The sequence below is a fragment of the Gymnoscopelus braueri genome (genome assembly GCF_963280865.1).
Source record: "Gymnoscopelus braueri genome assembly, chromosome: 14".
Taxonomy (NCBI): Eukaryota; Metazoa; Chordata; class Actinopteri; order Myctophiformes; family Myctophidae; genus Gymnoscopelus; species Gymnoscopelus braueri.
In genome coordinates this window covers 48,145,213-48,157,999 of record NC_137619.1, presented here as the reverse complement: position 1 = coordinate 48,157,999, position 12,787 = coordinate 48,145,213, and the positions used below count along the sequence as shown (strand labels likewise).

The 12,787-nt window shown below is 39.6% G+C and overlaps 1 long non-coding RNA gene across 1 annotated transcript; it reads left to right on the top strand.

The window, feature by feature from the left end:
* The first annotated feature begins 694 nt into the window (after positions 1 to 694).
* Positions 695 to 2,627, top strand: LOC308100085. Its single transcript, XR_013934404.1, has 2 exons — positions 695 to 1,971; positions 2,110 to 2,627. It is a non-coding gene; the product is annotated as an uncharacterized lncRNA (long non-coding RNA).
* The last annotated feature ends 10,160 nt before the right edge of the window (positions 2,628 to 12,787 follow it).

Below are 12,787 nucleotides of genomic sequence, written 5' to 3'. Positions count from 1 at the left end.
AAGCAAACAAGAACAGTAAATATAAAATTCACATACTGAACTTTATTTTATTTGACCACTTATTTAGCCCATATTCACAGTCTTTCCAATCTATAAGCTCACTGCAGGTCCCTCCGGTGGGAGATCGGCCGTGGCTGTTCATCGTTGTGAGCTTGCCGATCTGCTGTTTTTTTTTATTTCTTTGAAAACTTGAGCAGCATTTTTGAGAGCATTTTTTACCTATAATAACATGCCCAAAATACAGACACCAGGTTGAAAGTGGTTACAAATTGGGACGCAACAGCTGCATAATTGCTGATATACCGATGTCTTCAAAGAAGTCAATAATGGCCGATTCTGTATATTTGGCCAGACCGATGGAGTACATCAGTCAGGCTCTGCAATCTTGCTTTTTTTGTCTGGAATAGCACTGAGATCACTTCCACCATGTAGTAGGGCTGGGCAGTTAAGCAAATCTATATAGAATCCAAACCCTTTAGAACCAATAACTGACTTAAAGGGATACTTCACTCTCGGGCCGGGGACACATTTAAAAATAAATGAAAAATGTTATGGAAAATTCATGGCCCCCTCACGCATTAGTAGGACACTCTAATGCGTGAGGGGGCCATGAATTTTCCATAACTTTTTTCATTTATTTTTAATATTTTTTTTAAATGTGTCCCCGGCCCTAAAGTGAAGTATCCCTTTAATCTTGCTCATGTAGGTTAATCGAATAATGGAGAAGCAGTATGTATTATGAATCAACAAATCGACACAAAAAAAACTGTTTTGTTTTATAATCAACAAAATCTATTAGTCTGATTAAACACAATGGTGGTGTGTGTAAAAAAAAAATCTATTTTTGCAATTCTTTTTAATAATTGTTCATTAATCGTAATTGAGGCAAAAGTTTGAAATAATCGTGATAATGATTTGAATTCATATCGCCCAGCCCAAACATGGAGTCCTATTGTGTGGTGACATTTTATGAGCACAATATAGACTTGACTCAACTTAACTTAGCATCTTAACTTCACCACTGCCCTTTGAAGTGTACTTAATCCCTTTATTATGCGACCATGTTACTGACTTACTTATGTTACTATCGTACATAATGAGGTGCTACATATACAGTATATATTTGTGGTAAACAAAACCTGTAGAAAGGCAACGGCACTGCAAGAAGCACTCCTAGCACGCAAAGCACATCCATAGTATGTGGCTGCTTGTACCTGTATGAGCGAATGACAAATCAACCCCTCTTGATTCTGGAGCGTAGACGTTAATGTGCTGTAGTCATGATGGTGGAAGAACTGTCAGTGGCACTTTTCAAGGCCTTCATTGTTTGAGATGCAAAATGATGTAGGATTGTTATGAAAAACCATCTTAAACCATTAAGTAATTACAAACATACATTTGAAATAAAACCTAAAATGTACTGCAATTTGCATTGCAGCTTTGAAATTATACTGCAATTCGTCATTGGTTTTGTTCAAGTTAAAAAGCTTTGTGATTGTTGTTGATGATTGTGTGGTGGTGGTATTATCAGAGAATGTACCTTGTTGTAATCTAAAAGAGAAATTGCTGTAAAAGGTTCTGTTGACTTTGCCCATTCATATTACAAAGATCAAGATGTTGTTTTAAGCACAGAGATATGCAGACCAGAGATAACAATATATCGCAAACTAGATGATGTAACAAAGCCGAAATGCAAAATATATATTAGACAACCAGTAATAGGTTGTAGCATCAGGTTGTAGCATCTCTGATCAAATTCGCTTGATGTTCACTGTTGATGACAAGTTCTAAATGTATGGTTGTCCAAATGTATGGTTGTCCATGATAGAAATAGTGATGGTGGTATATTTTAAGTAATTTGTCAGCAGAACTTAACAGTGTACAGAGTGTAAGATTCCTTATATTTTTCTGGGCTGTACAGTATATGACTATATATGACAATACTTAAAAGAAATGCTTGAGATACTTAAGGTTTATCCACCTGTTTCCTAGGCTGTGTTTTCCACTTCCTGTCGATTTGATCCAATGAAATCCATTGAAACTGGTCAGATGACCAATGATATCCAATGAAATCGACAGGAAGTGGAAAACACACAGCCTAGGAAACAGGTGAATAGGAGAAGTTCAGAGACTGCCCTCTGTAGTTGTGTATCCAGCAGATGGCACCAGAGAACAATCCTACCAGCTGCCTGTCTTTACAGACCTCCCTGCCCTAGGCTTTTATACATGCAAAGAATGTGTGCAATATTTTCAGTGTAGATGAGTGTGCTTCTCTCAAGTTTGGGGTGATTTGTTTGTTTTGGTGGGTGGGTGGGTGTGGTATTGAGATAGCAATACCACATTGCATAGAATATTACCAGTTCTGTGTCCGTGATATTTATGTGAAGTGGTGTTACATTTGTCTGTCAACTTTTACCAAGCCACCTTAACCCCTTTTTTTTAACCCTTCATACAAAAGGTATGCCCACAAAACCACATCATTTTGTATGCTTTCCCCTCCATTTGATGTTTTCCACTTTGTCGTGGATTTATAGTACACCAATTGTGGACCGAAAGGAACCGTACTGTAATATAATCCAGTGTTGATGAATGAATCTTACACAGACACTTACTGAAATTAGTTTACATATAGCCCTGCTTCTTTTCAGCTACAGGTTTATTTTTATTCTTATCCTAGTATATAAGCACCACAACTGGCACAATTCAGATGTACACTTTACTGTTGCATCGGTGTGAGTGGTTATCTGTCATTTTGACAGTGTCTCGTGGGAACATAGTGATTTGTTTCTGTTTGAGTGCCCATACTTTCAAGTGCTCATGTCAGTCATTATGATCACAAGCACTGCGGGGCAGTGTTGGCTAGTAACTACATCATTACGCCATGCTGTAATTTTGAACTCGCACTCGTTTCATTCTTGGCTTGGAGTGCAGACAATACCCCGATCTACAAGCTCACTATGTGTCAAAGAACGCGCCACGTTGAGTTTGTAGATCAGCTATATTCGGCTCACGACACCGGCTCGCAACCAACTATGAATCAGGCTTAAAAGTAAATTCATTGACAACACTCAGCAAACGGTAGTGCAAATAGTTGGACTCTGTCAGGTACACCTGTTTTATGAGTTTATTTCTCTCTGTGTATAACCCTTGTTACTGTCCATTATGTTGTGGGTGAAACTGCACTATAACCTTTGATGTGCTGCTGTAGGAATTGCTAGAATATGTATTGCTATTAAAAGATTGGGGGTGTTATTTTTTAAACGTGCTTTGGAAATGAATGTTGTGCTCCATGTACTACGGTGAAATATGTCACTCCTTTTTGTCAGTTAATTATTTCACAATCATTTAGTTGAGTCTGAGAGTCTCAATTGATGTTTTAATGCTCCTTTTGTTTGGGGGGAATTTATGGCACAAAAATGTCAAGAACAAAGCTAAAGGGATTATAATAAGGCTGTTAATGCGTTTTAAGCTTGACTGTACGGTGCCATCTGAACATGTTGCACCCAGTTATGAAAATGAAGAGCCAAAAGATGAAGGATTAGAAATGAACTGGGTCGTGGGTAAAGATATGTATAGCTTTTAAACTTTCTGCTTCAGCTTTATTTTACAGAAATCTGCCAGAGATTTACTAATGCTTTAACCTGTTTTGTTTATGCATAGCTGTGGTTCACAACCTTTTCAGTGTCGACGTGTAAGCAAGACACGCAGACCCCAATTTGCACTAAATTGGTCATTGCTAAATATCAACTTTAATCGGAACAGAAAAAAAGTCAGATGCAAAGCAGCTCATTATCTAATTATGAATCGGTCCCAATGAGCAGAACAAAATTCTAATATTTTTTGATCAGTGATTTTTCTCCATTTGATCAAAATAGTGTTCCTGAACCTACTCCATGTTACACTGAACACTGGGGATCTACAGCAGACTGGTTGAGAACCACTAGCTCATCTATGACATAGCTTTTTCCCATCTTAGAACATTTGCACACTAAAGGCACAAATATGACAATCCATGTTATCACAATGTCGGTGTGTTCAGTCAGTATTGGTGCACAATAGTTGTCCTGCTCTGTTTTGTACTGTGTTGAAGGATGTTTCCTTTTCATGAAATGTATTTCCTCCGAGCAACTGAATAAAGTACAACTGAAATATTTCAAACCGTTGCCTCTGCCGTCTTCATGAAGTATGTAATCTGAAGGTTATATAGTGCTGTGACAATGAAGTTCCCTCCAACCATGGGTTCCCACTGCAAAATTACAATGTAAATGTTGAATGTATGTATTGATTTTACATAATTCTGAACTTTTTGTAGCAAACAAAGGCTTATGTAAAATTTTCCCAACCGTTTTGTACCTCAAACCTGTTTATAAACCACTGACACACCAGAGATAAAGAAGATATTAGTGACAACTTAATCTGGGAACCCATCGTCAAATAAAAAGGAAAAACAGCGCCCTCTGCTGTTTTTCACTTTTGCATTTTACTCTGGGGGGGGGGGGGGGGGCATTAATTGGCCCCATGCTCACTGGAAACCGGGGTTTGGACATGCCTTCAGCCCTCATTTCCGGTGGTGCGCCTATGTTTTCATTCCCACTAACAATATTTCTCCACGGAACACTAACACCATTTCTCCCAAAGAACATGGATCGTTTTGGTTATAAACCCACTTGTTTCTATGACGAAAGAACAAGTTAAAATGTGAATATCTTTCAACACGGCTCCCGACAGATTCAAGCGCGCAGCTCTGAATCGGGGGCCTATTTCACGAAAGCAGAATTAGGGGTTAAGCCTGGATTTAACACCTATCCTGGCTTAATTTAGCCAGGATTAGCGATGAATCGGTTTCATAAAAGCTGAATTATCTTGCCAGATTAGTTTAGCCAGAGCACCCTGGATCCATGACTCGAAGATTTACACAATCCTACTTTAGTTACCATGGAAATGTATCTGTGAAGTTAACCGGGTAGGGACCAGGCTAACAGCCAAGCTTACTTAATCCAGTGCCTTGTTCTTCAAGTTTTTCCACAGTTAATTCAACACATGTGTTTGTATATGGACTCATTTTAATGACCCTGCATTCAAATAAAATGAAATAAATACAATAAGATATAATCAATTTAATGATATTACTGAAATAGAGTGTGACCATGAATCATAATTGTTTCACAATGACTCATGTGATATGTCATTGTCACTCTGTTAACACTATAGTTCATATTGTTGTTAGATGTTTGATAATATATTACAGATTTTTTTTAATACTATAAAACATTTCTATATATATATATATATATATATATATATATATATATATATATATATATATATATATATATATATATATATATATATACACACACACACACACACACACAAATTATTAGTTACGGGTTTAAAAGACCCTCTTCACTGTACAATGTAAGTCAATGAGGAGCATATTTTAAATTATCAATTTCTAGTCAATGGAGAAATTATTTTTGATTTCTTGTCCACCTTTGAGTTACATGATGATGGCAAGGTAACTACACAACCCAAACCACCTATACCTTGAGTCTTGGGACTCAAGACCCAAAAGAGAAATTTGATGTCTCCCCGGGAGCCAGGACCCAAGCCTCAGCACCAGGTTTCCATGTTCAAGTCCCAGACCTACGGTAGTTGATTATGAAATTGCTGTGAATTTGTTAACATAAAAAAACTACTAAGTCATTGACTGAGTAATGGTGTAGTAATACTCAGTCTTTCAGCAGAGTTTCCATTGTCAAGTTTTGCAGCTAAACTACAAAAGAACAACTCAAGAGCATTCAAAGGCAAAAGCAGGGTCGAGCAGGGGCCTGTTCCTCAAAAGGTGAGCTAAAGCCTGGCTTTTCCACCTATCCTGGCTTAATTTAGCCAGGATTAGAGCTGAGTCGGTTCCTCAAAAGGTGAATTATCTTGAAGATTAGTTTAGCCAGTTCACCCTGGCTAAGTTTAGCCTCATCCGATTCCTCAAAAGAGAATTGAAGCAAGCCGCTTAGTTACCATGGCAATTTAGCTGTGAAGTTAGCCTGGTCAGGAGCAGGCTAACAGCCAAGCTTAATTAATCCAGTGCCTTGTTCTTCAAGTTTTTCCACAGTTAATTCAAAACATGTGTTTGTATATGGACTCATTTTAATGACCCTGCATTCAAATAAAATGAAATAAATACAATAAGATATAATCAAATTAATTACTGAAATAGTGCGTGACCATGAATCATAATCATAATTGTTTCACAATGACTCATGTGATATGTAATTGTCACTCTGTTATAGTTAACACTATAGTTCATCTTGTTGTTAGATGTTTGATAATATATTACATTTTTATTTAATATTATAAAAAATGTCTGACACATACATACACACACATATACCCGTAACTAATAATTCATATATATATGTATATATATATATATATATATATATATATATATATATAAATGATTAGTTACGGGTTTAAAGGAGCCTCTTTGTAAGTCAATGAGGAGCATATTTTAAATTATCAATTTCTAGTCAATGGAGAAATTATTTTTTATTTCTTGTCCACCTTTGGAGTTACATCATGATGGCAAGGTAACTACACAACCCAAACCTCTACCAAAGTGGTCTTGCAAATGTGGGGTTATTTATTGCGTGTCTCGTCCCGTCCCGTCCCCCCCGCTCATCCCGTCACGGCCCCCTGTCGTGGTCGTGGTTTCTTCTCACACTACTAGGGCAGCTGGCGGTTCCGCGCGCCGCGCAAGGTGCCCTTTTTTTTTTACTTGAGCACCTGCCCCTCAAAATGTCTGTGCACGCCACTGCTCAAACACACACACACACACACACACACACACACACACACACACACACACACACACACACACACACACACACACACACTGTGTGTGCTTGCAATACTTTGCCATGCTTTCTCCCTGGATCTATTTATTGCGGTCGCGTTTCCTTTCTTGCTTAAATACATTTTACTTCCTTGTATGATTTCATGAGCTGCTGCAGTGCTGCTATTCAGCCACAGAGAAGAACGCTGCTCTGGTTTTGGACTCCGTGATTGGTCAAGTTCAAGGAATCTGCGCTCGAGTTCATGGTCTTTTATAGAAATACGTCGCCTGCGAATCGCCGCCCATTCAGCCTGGCTTCATTATCCTGGCTGGACACAGCTTGGCTTGACATAGCCTAGCTCGACAAAGTTGCTCCTTTTCAGCCTGGCTTGGCGTCTGAGGAACGGAATAAACGAGGCTTTTCGGACCCGACTTTGTCAAGCCTGGATTTGGCTTAAGGCCAGGCTTTTTTAATTCACCTTTTGAGGAACAGGCCCCAGGAAAGTTACATAATGAAGCTTTAAATGCTGGAGTATTTCAACTTTACTAACTGAAGGCTAACACAAAATAACGCTTCAAGAGTACAAGGAGACATAATGTGAGTGGCTGAGAGATGGTGTAGTGGTCTATAACACCTGCTGAGAGATGGAGTAATTGGATAGTGATCAGACTCTCGGCACAGAGATTCCATGTTCAAATCCCAGTCGTCCCATATTTCAATGTTGTAGAACTTTGAAATTTTGAAGGCCAAAATACAAAAAAGCTAGTCAAAAGTAGGCAGATTGAAGTTCATCCATGATGGTCGACAGATCCAGACTGCACTAGCGATGTGTTTACATTCGACCGCATGGCTCATTTGCAGAAGACGTTACCATATAGATTTTATCCCACTGTTGAGGGTTAGGGTTATGTTTTATATATTTTGTTTAAGACTTACAGTAGGCTGCCTTGCCCCACTGGAATACAGTGACTGATATGAATTAATAACTGGACCATACGTAAAATGAAGAATACCTTGTGATGTCAGTGACATTTTATTACAAATGAAAATAAAAATAAGAAACAGTGCAGTAACAATACGTTTTCGTATAGCAGCAAAATCGGCAAGACACACCATCTCCCTTTTACTTCCCGTATCTGCATAGACTCGCGTCTCGCGTAGCTTTCTACAAGATGTGGGCGGACACCAACCTGCTTCCGGTCTCCTAAAAAGGCGTCCGCCCACTTCACGCAGATAGCTACGCGAGACGCGAGACTATGCAGATACGGGAAGAGATGGTGTGTCTTGCCGGTTTTGGTGGGGAGAGTCTTGTTTTTGGGCGGTGAAACCGCCCCTATATGTGAGGTTTGGACATCGACATCCATTGCACCCCCCCAACCCTGCGCTGTGATTGGCCACCAGTGTACCCCCCTAACCCTGCACCGTGATTGGCCAATCACAGTCTATTCAGGACTGTGATTGGCTAGTGAAACATGACACATGACAAAAATATGCACTTTTAAGTTAGGGGTGTACAATGGTTGGTCCACAATATTACTTTTCTTTAAGTGAACTTCCATCACTGTGATGACCACTGTGACCACACCGCCCACTTCACACTGGGTGTGATTTTTTTTGCTATTTCTGCTGAATCAGCTGTTTTTGATTAAAGTCAGCTGCGTTGCAAAAATACTATCAAAAAAGTCCGTATGACATCCATACAACGTCCAAGAAGAGGTAGACCTCAGAAAAATGTTATTATTAAATATGGCTCTTTTGTTGCTACCTTTAACTTTTTAATGGATCCTATGTAAGTAAAGCCAGATAAAAGTGTCAAACTCCCAAAATCCACCAGAATACTGGAAATTACATCTACTCTACTCTACTAAATTTCCTGGGGGGGGGACCCCCAGCGTGGTCAAGAGCCCCCCTCCCGGAAAAAAATCTCCTGTTATCGGACGGTCTGAGGTTGGCAGGTGTGGTCTTTGTGCAACTTGAATTATGGATTTTTTATTGCATTTTAAGTTTTAGATGGCTTTTCCCAACCCCGTAGTCTAAGTGAACGGTGAACACCAGTGATATTGTAAGTTTATTAAGTGGAATTCATAATTCATAATTGTCAATTATTGTTTCCCCCCTTCCTATAAATGTAAGTTTTAGATTCATCACGCACAAACCTTACATTTCCCCACCAACATAGAAAGAATGCTATCAGTAATGTATCTACATAATGTACTGTATATACACAATAAAAATATGCTATGAATAATTATGTTGTCAGTGCTGTTTATAATTAAGCCCTGCATTGACTTTTTTCAGCCAGCAGGTGTTGCGGCAACAACATTGATTGATTGATGTAGTTTATTTAGTAAGACATGAGAATAGTACATGACAGTACATAACAGTACATGGAAGTACAAATTCACAATACAAGGTCTACTAAACTGGAACTCTCATTAAGCACTGAGCTTGTTTAAGATGAGAACCCCATGCACACAAATCATGATGACATATAAGAGGCAGATAGATATACACAATACTATACAGAATGTCATACAATCAGCTTTCAGGTTACTGGTATGAAGAGAGAAAAAAAAAATATATATACAAAAGAGGAAAATGAAGGGAGGGGGGGGGTAGGTTAAGACTTAGACAGGGGCCATTTTCGAATTGCAGACATGAGACCAAAATACTTGATAGTCACGTGACTTTTTGCCTTTTGTTGTCAAATGCATTTATATTAAAAAATAATAATAATAATAATAATACCAGCTAATGTCCCTGCCCCGGTTGACATCCTTGTTTTTAACTATATTAGTCCATGGGCCCAGGCCAGAATTTTCACTAATCAGGGACACTCAAGGTGGCAAACTCTAGTTTGGTATTTTTAAAAGGTCTATATATCTAGATAATATTTCAACATGATAGCCCTTCCCAAGTAGTAGCTTTAGTGCCAGTTATCAGCCTTCAATGACACCAACCATAGTTCCAAAGAATGAAAAAAATCTCTAACTTTTTTTTAATAGAACATGTCATACAGAGGGAAAAAAAACATTATTCAATCTCTTTCATTCACTTATTTAACCACATGAACCTTAGCATGCCTATTCTGGGGCGAACATTCAGCAAATGGCATGTCTACAATCTCACAACACCTCAGGCCAAGGAAACACCTTTGCCCTACATTTTTCACATATGCCTTTTAGAGCGCCACCAGGAGGCTGAGTTTTGTAAAACATTTTTTTTGCTCTTACTCCTTCAGATTCTGTCCAAAAATCACGCAAATCGGTACACAGTATGTTAGTCCATGGGCCAGACCAGAAGTCAGGGACACGAAAGGTGTCAAAATCTCTTTGGCACCATTTTGTTTGTAGGGTTCATTTAAGTACTTTGAAACATGATAGCCTTTTCAAATGAGTAGCTTTAATACTTTTTAGGATATTCATTTTTTTGCCATTATCTCCTCACATTATCTGCTAAATAGTCCTGTACCTGGCCTATAGACCCGTTCGCAATTTGGTGGTAGGAGAATTTCTCACTTGAACAATGGGTACCTAGACATGAAAAATCACAGAGGTGCTCGTCCGCCATAGTGCCACGAATGGCGCAATGGCCAAATCAAATATGGCTGCCATCGGCTATGATGAAAATCCAGCTTCTTTGTTTCTGAGTGTATATGTTACAGGGAAATTGGCATTCCAGGGAAATTGAAAGGGGTACGCTTGTTTTCACCGCCCCTCAGGCAATTCTGTAGAATCAACGCTAGAGGGCAATGCAAGCCAGACATGAGCCCCACACCACACACGCACGCATGCACACGCGCACAAACGAGCACGCACACACGCATGCGCACACGCGCACGCACATACACACACACACACACACCCGCGAACAGCCTTATTCCATGCAGTTGAAGCACAAGGGGGCGGGCCTGGCGGGCTATGTTAGTGCAGTGAGTGGCACTTGGGGCAAACGCAGTCCCCACAACATCATTTACGATTCTGTGCCTATCGGTACATAACTCGGACGGCGCTTTAGTCGACTAGCAGACCATCGGCCGGTCGTCGCGGGCACTCGCGCCTGGAGGCGCTCGGCGCGACTCCTCGGCGACTCCTCGGCCTCAAGGCCTCCGTCATGGTCCAAAACTATACTTTATCAGCGAAAAAAAAGTAGTCCGCGGTTGTTTGAAAAAGTAATGTTCCAAGCGGGAGTCAAACCCAGGCTCCCAGTGGTAGTGGGTGGGGAGTCCAATGATTATCGAAGTGCGCCACTGAGGCCTGTACTAGTGGTGTAAAGTAAAAAAGTAGATTTACTCAAGTAAAATTTTGAGGTATTCGTACTTTACTTGAGTATTCTCTCATATTATCCATTGTATTTTCAGCGCTCCTCAGCGTTCCCCTAGCGTAGCTTCCTGGTTGCTATGTTGTTGTTGTGGTCGTCGTCCTCGCATCAAAGCCCCGCCTCGCAGCACCGCCCGCGCCTATAAAACAAGCGCTCCCCTTTCAATTTCCCTGGAATGCCAATTTCCATGTGACATATATACACATGCAATACCTCCATTTTCACTAATTGGGGGTGGGGAATTCATTTCTGATATTATGACCACTTTGGGTGATGTTGACCTTGAAAGGTCCTTGGCCATAACTTGGCCATTGTTAGGACTAAAAACAGGTGCAATAAGACTAATTCAACTAATTCTGACATTCATAATTCCTTTCTGATATTGTTTTGACCATTAAGGAGCATCTTGTCATTGAAATATCAAAGTCAATGTCATTTTTCAATAACTCAGTTACTCAATAATTGTGTTCTTCAAAATCAATTTCATTGTATTTTTTTTCAATAATGATTTGTTTTATTTATAACAAAAGACATACACATGAGACATATAACAATTATAAATATCCCCCCTAACTTTTATTTTAATTTGGAAATGAGCAAATAAGAATGTTATAGACCTACAAAATGAAATACAAATAAAATCATAACACAAAATCAAGCTAGAAAGCACAAGTCTCCGCCAGGTCAGGTAGGTTATTATGGCCTCCTGGTAGCGCTATAACAGGCCAATGTGAAAAGGAGGGCATTTCTTCCTTGGCAAAGTGGGAATCTATGCGGAAAATGTAATGGAAATCGCATGCTGCGTTCAGGATTTGAGGCATTTTGTTCAAAACGAACCAATCGTGCAAACTTTGGCAGGTGTGTGTTTATGACGAGGAGCACCGACGGGATCGGTGTCTACGACATCATGTGTGTGTGTTGTGCCTTGGGATATTTAGCTATGTATGCACACTTCTCTGGGGCATGACATGATGTTTACTGGGTTGTACGTACAGTATGTCTAAAAAGAACAGGAGCACTCAAAAAATTTGGAGGAGAGGATTGCAATATCTCAGCTTGCGGTTTACTTCCGGGATGTGTGAAACGTAAAAATGATTAGTTACTTTACACCACTAACATGTGGAATACCTGACACCAAAAGTAAAGGAAGTTTATCACTGGTTTATTTGGAAAACTGGCCTGAAAAAGCATCTGTCAGGAATAACAAAGTGTATCGATATAACCTTTTATTCAGACCAAGGACCCTTTAGCTGAGAGAGAGATATTATATAACATTGTGCTGCAGATTTAACTTGTTTTCATAGACTTGTTTGACAGCACTGTCATCACTTTATATTTTTGCTTATGTGGCATTAAACCAGTTCAACCATCAGTACTTGGTCTGATCTTTTCCCCCCTCAACACCCAAAACTCTGAGCCGGAAATAGGCAGCCAGCCGATCTACAAGCTCATACAAGCTTGTTGTGCGCTTTCAGATCAGCTTATCTTTGGTGAATGTTCCCCCAGAATCTGGAAGCTAGGGGTCCAGGGGCCTGTTCCTCAAAAGGTGAATTAGAGCTAAAGCCTGGCTTTACCACCTATCCTGGCTTAATTTAGCCAGGATTAGAGCTGAATCGGTTCCACAAAAGCTG